The sequence below is a fragment of the Pungitius pungitius genome, chromosome 21, assembly GCF_949316345.1.
Source record: "Pungitius pungitius chromosome 21, fPunPun2.1, whole genome shotgun sequence".
Classification (NCBI taxonomy): domain Eukaryota; kingdom Metazoa; phylum Chordata; class Actinopteri; order Perciformes; family Gasterosteidae; genus Pungitius; species Pungitius pungitius.
In genome coordinates this window covers 1,343,880-1,349,733 of record NC_084920.1, presented here as the reverse complement: position 1 = coordinate 1,349,733, position 5,854 = coordinate 1,343,880, and positions in this window count along the sequence as shown.

Here is a 5,854-nt window from a genome sequence, read left to right as displayed (position 1 = left end):
CGGTGATTGACAGAGTTCTGGCGAGGTGCCAGCCAATCAGGGGCCTCGCAGGGCCGAGGCGCCGAGTTTTAACCCTTTGCATCCGCGTTTAAACCGACGCGGAGACGAATATTAGCCCCATAGCAGCTCATATATTTCGACATGGAAACACACAGGCCCGTATCCTTCCACTTTTAATTGGCTAAATTAGTGAACCGTGCGCGAGGCTAACCCCGGGGACAGCAATACGTTCAAATTACGCAGTGATTCAATTTGCCCCTCTGTGCGCGTGTGTGACAGAAATATAAACAGACATAAAATAGATGAAAATACAGCCTTTTCTTTCTCCCCTTTTCCCCGGAAAAGCACATCTATCGAGGGGCCTTTACGGCTTCCCACTAAATGTGGCATGTAGACAACGTGAGCCTCCATTGTCACAGACCTAGACAGGAAGAGCATTTAGGGAAGCAGACATTTACATCCAATACAAAATCCTCCCAATATCCCAGTGGACACATTTTCTGTAACTTTCACTTCACTTTTACGACATTTGGAGGGTCTAATCTTCTCTGATCTTAATGTGAGAGGTTCAACAAATCACTCGCAGAATCCCGCAAACGACCATTTATTTATTTAGGAAAACACGCGCGCCGGGACGAGCGTAAAAGCGGATTTCCCCGAAGGAGCCTCGATAAATCGATCACATATTCGCTGTCGAGAAATAACGCGAAAATAATAATAATAATAGTACAAAAAACAAACAACCGGTATAAGCATCAGAACCGAGCCGCCGTGGGAAACAGAACCGGGCTCCTCTCCGCGCACCGAGCCGCGCAGCGTCCGTGCGCGCGGCGCGCCGACGGGCCGCAAATCAAACGCCCGCCGTTTTGGGCTCCGCGGCTCCGGCGGCTTCCCCCATTGGCTCTGCGCGAACAGCCAATGGCAGCGTGTGTTTACCGTCGAAGTGGGGGGGGGGGCGGGGGTGTGGCGGTGGAGTGGAGGGGGGTAGGAAAAGGGTAGGGTTGGGGCGGGTGGTGGTGGGGGCGCCTCACGGGCACGCTTTCACATTGTCGTTCTCAAACCAATAGGCCTGCGCAGCCCCCCCCCCCCCCCCCCCCCCCCCCCACCCTCCATCCTCCTCCTCCTCCTCCTCCTCCCGGCGTGTCTGAATCTCCGGCTGCATGAACGAGCCTCGATTCACTACAAGCCTGAACTTCTACGGCGCGCCTCTGCCATACCTCCACTGGCTGCACCGCGTAGGATGTAATCAATCCCACATGTTTCATCTGCGCGACTCGGGGATTTGCACTTTGAATATTTTTGTACTATTTTTCTTTTCTCGCCACGCAAATGGATGTAATTTACCAGTGAGTAGCACGTCGTTTTCTTACATCCGTGTTTAATAAATCTGATTGCGATGTTTGTACATTTCGGTTGAAGCGCTGCATGCGCGAGAGCGAGCTTCATGGAAATGTCTTTTAAAAAGGTTATTTATCCCCCCCCCCAAAAAAAAATCCCCTGTCATGCCTTTTAGATGAGTGAAATTCGAGCTGATGTGACTGTACTTTACAGAATAATCATTAAAAGACACCCCCCCGTCAGTAATTATACCTTCGTGTTTCGTATTAAAGCAACGCGTCACTAGATTGTACTTTGTTTTTAAGGATTTATTTTCTGACCCCTCCTGTCCGCCCGGGAGCTGCGGCGCGATCCGTGTGTCACTTTTGGGGATCTGACCTCTCCTCAGCCAAACGACTTGTGTTCGTGATTCATTCCGGAGACAATTTAAAGCCGCTCGCTTCTCAGCTCGCCTCCACGCGCCCGTGCTTTCGTCAATTCTAAATTGTGGAATATTCTTTGTTAGCTTCCTTTTTGTGCGCGTGTGTATTTGCGAGGGAGGTTAAACTGTTCAGTTTTTTTCTTTTTGTTGTTGCGAACGGCAGCGCGCATCCCCCCCCCCGCCCCCCCAGCGGTGTGACGGCTGCGCAGACGCCGCTCTGTGCGCGCCTCGGCCGGGCTGCTCTCTGCGCTTTTAGTCGGCCTCCGAATATCCGGATTTAGTGTCTCGGTTTTACGCTTCGCGACTTCACTTAATTGCAAAATGCGTTGAAGGCAACGAGTTGGCCCCTGAACCCGAGCCACTAATTCATTGTTTATCTTTTGTCCAAAGGTCCACGCATTTATGATCCATTGGATTTCTGTTCAAATAGCACAAAACGCGTATTTGAGGTTGGAAACTCGAGATCGAACGATACCTGAACAATACATTTCCTCGCGGATTGGCTGCCTTTGGTGCTGACTCCACGGAATGCCCATTTGAGCAGTATTGGGTACTTTTGTTGGGGGGATTTCTGTCGATGGTTTGACCCTCTGCAGGGCACTGGTAGTTGAGTTGTGTGTGCGTGTATGTTTGGGAAGTGCGCGCGTGTGTGTGTGTGCGTGTGTGTTTGGGAGGCGTGTGGGGCTTTGGGGGAGTCTGGTTGAAGTGGAAGGAAGTCTGAAGAGCCTTCCACGTACACACACACACACACACACACACACACAATAACCAAATGATCATTTTCTCCCCGCAAACTGTTACGCGCGATCCGCTCAAGTCGTCATGTTTGCGTGGCGCGCGATAACACTGAATTCAATCCAAGTTGTTAAATGTAGTCTGAGTGGCTCTCTGTTGACGTGGAATGTAAACACCGTGGACGTGTGTTTACGGCCTGAAAATGTAAAAATGTATAGACAAGTGTCAGAGGAGAGTGGTTTATGATTGATGCCCCGTAGAGGAGGGCCATTGTTTCTCGCAGCCTTGGGGACAGGAGAGAGTCCATTTTGCCTTCCCAGTGCGCTTGCAGTAGTCTGCGTCCCCCCCCCCCCCCCCCTGCCGTATATATGTGGTCACAAACGATAACGTGGTGCTCACTGACAAAAGGGGAATTAAATCATTTAAATGCACGTGCAGTTTAGGGCCGATATTCTCATGGAAAGCATTTTGCACGGGAGAAATGTATGCAGTCACAAATACACACACATCCACTCTGAGCTGATGAACTTTGGATACCCCCCCCCCCCCACACACACACACACACCCTCCCATAGCCCCTTCTCCAAAACACAATTCCTGAGAGTTGGAGTCCTTGAGCATCTCGTGAGGGTGTGCGTGCAACCAATGCACTTCTTCACGAGCCCCAGTGGTCCAGCAGAGCATTTGATATTTTCTTTGTTCCTCCATCGTTGATTCCCGGGAGGTGCTCTCGGCATCTGCGTGGCGTTAGATGGACGCGCGGCATTGAGAAGCCCAATAAACGGTGGACGCAGAAACGCGGCTCGTCCCGCGGAGCTGTGTTTAGGTAAATGACCTACAGGCTGTAAGGCACACATACAAAGTGGATGATTTCTTAGCGCATTTCGCCGTTTATTGCTTCGCTCTTTCGCGCCGGCGCATAAAGAAGATTTGATTTGTGCGTGTGATAACAGTGCAGCCGTAGAACCGTGCACGCGGACAGCAGAGATGCATGAGGCTCCACTGCCGGGAGGCGAGGGCCACTGCTGCTGACCCCGCAGGAGTTCATCCCCGTTTCTTATTCATAAGCAACACCACAAATAAGAATCGACGTTACAACGGTAAAAAAAAAAAAAAACTAGGGTGAAATAAGTTTGGTTAATCCATAAAAAGGACCAGTAAAGTCAGATTTAATTATACAAAGCTGTAAAACACCATTGATCCGAGGCTGACGTGGATACTGGATCTTATAGAAAACCCTTGTTTATTTATATATATGTATAAATAGAATATCGTGGCCCAGCTCGTTAGATGTATGGATCACATTTCATGACAACTGAATGAGGAAAGAAATCCAAGAAACTTCATTTTCAAAAAACAACACCCGTCAATCAAGGAGGGAACGTAGTTTTCGTGGCTTTTGGGGGGTTGATAGAAGGGGAACAAATATTAGTCAACCAGGATTTCGGGTTTGTGTCCTCCTGCCCGTAAACGTCTCTTCACATTTGAGTGGCCCGAGGTGCAGCGTGTTCATGACCAGTCCTTGTTGCCCAAACACCTCGAAATACACCGACGGAGGCTTTTCTGTCTGTGGTTTTTTTTACGCCTGTGAACTCTTGAACTGTAAATGCACCTGAGACGAATCTCCCTCCTTTACTCGCCATTCTTTTCGCCGATAGAGAAAAAGCTCCCGCGTGCTTTATTTTGCATCGTGTTTGGTGACAGGATGGGGAGACGAAGGAGGAAGGAGGGGGGGGGCAAAGAATCCAAGGCAGAGGTGCAGGGTAAATCCACATAAACTCAACTCATCCAGCCTGTTTGGATCCGCAGAACATCGCATGCATCGTCTTTAAACGCGACGCGCTGGAGCGAAGCCACGAGCGCGGCGCGTAAACGCCAAAAAAACCCTTTTGGTGAGACGTGAATGGCGTTTTTTTCTCCCCCCCCCCCCTGTAAATCGCGGTTGTTTGTCCAAACACGAACAGCGACTGTCTCTCCGCGCCGGCTCGTTTTGACGTGTCTCCTGCTCTCCCCCCTTTTGTAGGACATGACGGGGACTCGCTTTCCAGCCTGCAAAGCCGACCGCGCGCTCAACGCGAGGGGAGCCCGAAGTTCATAAAAAAGGGATTATTCGAGACCTTCGGTGCCTCCCGGATCTTACTTCGGATTTGGGATTTTATCGCCATCTCGACGGGATGGAGAGCCGGGATTTCGCTCCTCCGCACCACCTCCTGACGGAGCGGGGCGCGCTGGTGCACGGCGCCGCGTCTCGGTTGGCGCCGGGCGGCCACGGCTCCGTGCAGCACGCCGCTCACTTCCAGCCGGGGAAATACTACTCGTCCCACCTCTCCATGGGTCCGCACTCAGGTCAGTTCCGAAGACGGCTTTCCTCTGTTCGTGTGTGTAAATGACACGGGATAATCCAAATGTATTTCCCCCTGCTATTTGCTCCCTTTTGTCTGAAGCATATGTTCTCCATATTTCCAACTTGGGAGACGGTGCCGCTTTTTTTGGGGACATTTAGAATTATCATATGGAGTCGTTTTATTTTTTATTTCTCTTTATTCATGACGTTGCTGCTTTCTCGGTGTTGGAAATGATCAGTTGAGTGTTTCAGCCTCGCGTATTTCAAGGCATTTCCCTTTTAAAGAAACTTGACAAATGAGAATTACCACATACTTGGCTTTTTGTTTCACATTTAAGAGCTGGAGGTTTGAGAAGCATTATGGGATCAGTCGTTTTATCACACGTGGATTATTAGGCGTTTTCCATAAGCATAATCTTGTCATAGATTTATATGATTTGATCAATTACTAAAGTACTAATCATTGCCATTGCAAGTAATTAATTTGAATTGGGTAATTCTACTGCTTATATTTCCCATTAAACAATAAATTAAAGCTATTAACCGACTGCACTTTCTGTGCAACGTTTCCCGCTCCGTGCGTGTGGCGCCTGTTGGGTTGGTGCTGCTGGGTCCTGGGAGGGTGGGGGGGGCATGCTGGTTTGTGCTGGTCACAAACTGGGGGTCGCGTTGGTTTGGAAGTGGAGCTCCGGGTAATAGAGGTGCGGGTAATACCAGAAAATCCGGTTTCTATATTGAGCTGGGACGTGACGGGGTGCGAATGGGTTGACAGTGCATGCATTAGATTTAACAAGTAGCTTTGGTATCCTGTCTCAATAGGGGGGGGGGGGGGGGGGTTATGAGGATGTGTGTGTGTGTGTGTGTGTGTGTGTGTAGAGAGGGAGAAAGAAAGAGACTCCGCTCGGAATCACACAGTGTCTGTAAACTGGACTAACTGGATGAATGTGAACGTGCTCGGCGAGAGATCTCATTAATTATCATTTACCAAAGTAGACGTTGAGTCGCGAGCGCGTGAA